The sequence below is a fragment of the Phytophthora infestans genome, genomic scaffold, assembly GCF_000142945.1.
Source record: "Phytophthora infestans T30-4 supercont1.48 genomic scaffold, whole genome shotgun sequence".
NCBI lineage: Eukaryota > Oomycota > Peronosporomycetes > Peronosporales > Peronosporaceae > Phytophthora > Phytophthora infestans.
In genome coordinates this window covers 470,919-474,079 of record NW_003303711.1, presented here as the reverse complement: position 1 = coordinate 474,079, position 3,161 = coordinate 470,919, and positions in this window count along the sequence as shown.

Below are 3,161 nucleotides of genomic sequence, written 5' to 3'. Positions count from 1 at the left end.
CAGGGCCTCTCAAATTTTTTCCACAGCTTCTTCAACGATATTAGTACGTGTGTGCTTCATCGGGCGCCGTCTTCTTATGCTAGCTAACGTGCGACACAGGCAGCCGCCCTTCGGTGGAGGTAGCGAAACCGCAGCTGAAAATGGGGCAAAAATGAAATTTGAACGGTGGCAAATTAAGTACGATGTGTTGACCACATACACGTGTGTTCACCCACATATTGCAATTTAAGCGAATCGAGGGCGCCTTCGCTGCGCTCGGCAGCCAGTAGAACGCGCGTATTTGCGGTTCATTAATTTAACCCTATCCGCGAACGGAATGACGGACGCAGACCACACTCCACTAGAGGGGTAAGACTAGCCGTTCGCCGCCGCTACGCGGCGGAGTGGCATGGTTTGTTGGAGATGAGGTGGCCGCAACTTTAGTGCTTCTTCGTGTGTCGTGTTTTGAGAGCGTGGTTCACCCCGTAGATCTTGGCATCGTGTATTTAACCACTTGCCTTTCCGTAGTCTCATTCGGCCCCGTATAATATCGTGGTTTGGAACGTTTCCGTTACCCCGTACTACAGGTTGGGTGTTGTTTTCTTCAATGGCCCATGCTCTTTCGTGCTCTTCCCGGCTTCGTGGTTCCTGCTCATCCATGGCCCACGCTGTTCAGCGGTTATGTCCTCTCTCTCTCTTGTGGGTTCATGCGCTTTAGTACGCACTTTTCGTAAATGCTAACTTTTCTCTGTTCTCAAACGTTTATGTGGGTTGCACTGGCTTCGTGGTAGATACTATTTCGTGGCCGTTGGCGTTCCATCGCCGGTGCTCTAGCCGAAGTGTGCTATTCCGTGGTTTGGTGACTCCATGCAGTCGTGTTGTTCCGTCGCCCGTGTATCGTGCTCTCCAGGTGAGGTTCCATCGACCGCGGTATCACGCTATCGTGCAATCACGGTGTGGTAATGCTGTCTATGGTATTGTGGTCACGTAGTGTATCTGCGTTGTCCGTGTTGTCGTGTTCTACAATGGCAACGTGCTCCACAGTGTGCAGTCGTGGTCACCCCAAGCGCCTACCTACCCGTTTATTTCGTAGCTGGCCCGCCGTTCGTGCAATCTAGTTCCTCCGTGGCTCGGTAAGCTTGGGTTCAACACTGGTATCGTTCTCCGCGGCACTGTGATTTTACGTCTATAGCTCTGCGGCTGCGATCTCCCATGGCTTAGTGGCACAACCCATGCTATCGTGCTAGCTTGTGGTCTCGCGGCTGGTCTGTCGTCCGTGTGATTGCTAGCTACCGTAGTATTGTGCTCCCCGGCTCGGTGAGATCCGGTTCATCGGGCTCTAATGCTCGATGACTTCCCGTTTTCGGACTCCCGCCGCTTCATGCCAGGTCCGTCGACCGTGCTCCGTGCTCTTACGTGGTGCTACGGGAGAGTTGCTGTCCATGCACTCTTACCGCTACGTACGTACTCTTCCGTAGCCACCCTTTTTAGCATGCTGGGGTGTCTGTATATCTATTTCACTTCCGTGGTCTGTACGCTCCCGTCATATTCTTGTCCCTCTGTCCTTTTTATGACTGCGTGTTTTTCCGTCTTTCACGCTACGCATGAAACTTCGTGGTTTGCATAGGCTAAGTCTTGTATCATCGTCCGTTGCCTTCCGTGCTTTGTGCTGCTCTTCTATCCCATAGTGTTTCGTGTTCTTGCTGAGTCACGTGCCTCCGCGCAAACTTGATCACAAACATTTTGTTTGATGTACGCAACATATATTGTTGGAAAGCTCATATAATATCTACGCGCGCAAATGCAAAGGAAGGTGATATTTCTCCCTGAGGCAGTGTGGGGTGCAGGGGTGTAAGCCACAATAGTCATATTTTAAAGTTTTCATATTATTAGTAATAGTAACACATGTACAATTGATATTTATTACTAAACGCTGATATAATTATTACGTGTACTACTACTACAAATAACTGCAAGCAAAAATATGAAAACTCTTTTAAATAGTGCTACGCAAAACAGTATTGTAAGTTTAATTATTAGAAATGTACAACGAAGTCTAAAACATCATTCTATATTCAATAAGTACTAAATCTCCAGTTTAAGTCAAAATATAGGTCAACAGAGCTTACTATTTTTTTCAACAGCTCCTACGACGATATCGTACGTGTGTGCTTATCGGTGCCTTATAATTATGCTAACTAACGCACACACAGGCAGCGCCCTTTACGTGGCCTCGCGAAGCGCAGCTGAAAATGAGAGCAAAATGAAATTTGAGCGGTGCATTTAAGTACGATGTGTAGTCCACATACAGTGTGTACAAAACACAATGCCGATTTTAGCCAATGGGGGCCGCCTTCGCTGCGCTCGGCAGCTTTTTAGCGAATCGACGCCGCCTTCGCTGCGCCCGGTAGCCAATAGAACGCCCGCATTAGCGTGAGTTTTATTAGCCCTAGTCCGTTACGGACGGAATGACGGACGCAGACCACACTCCACTAGGGGGGTAAGACTAGCCGTTCGCCGCCGCTACGCGGCGGAGTGGCATGGTTTGTTGGAGATGCGGTGGCCGCAAATTTAGGTGCTTCTTAATGCCACGTACTTTGTTAGCGTCGTTCACCCCAGTAGATCTTGGCATCGTGTATTGAACCACTTGCTTTTCCGTAGTCTCATTCGGCCCCGTATATTATCGTGGCTTGGAACGGATCCGCTACCCCGTACTACAGGCTGGATGTCATGTTCTGCAATGGTCCATGCTCTTTCGTGCTCTTCCCGGTTTCGTGGTTCTCGCTCACCCGTAGCATACGCTGCTTAGCGGTTATGCGCTCTCTCTTTAGGGTTCATGCTCTTAAGTATTGCGTTTTATGTGGCTGCTACATATTTCCTGTTCTCAAACGTTTATGTGGGTTGCACCGGTTTCGTGGTACGTAGTCTTTCGTGGCCGGTGCCCTCCAATCGCCGGTACGCTTGCCAAAATGTGCTATTCCGTCGTTTCGTGCCTCCACGCAGTCGTGTTGTTCCGTCACCCGTGTATCGTGCTCTCCTGACGAGGTTCCATCGACTACGTTATCACGCTATCGTGCAACTCCGGTGTGGTAATGCCCGGATCCTGACTCGACACTCCACGCTAGCCTGGCTGTTCAAGTCGGCCGGGTTGCATTAAGGTTTGGGACAGTACCAGCTTTACT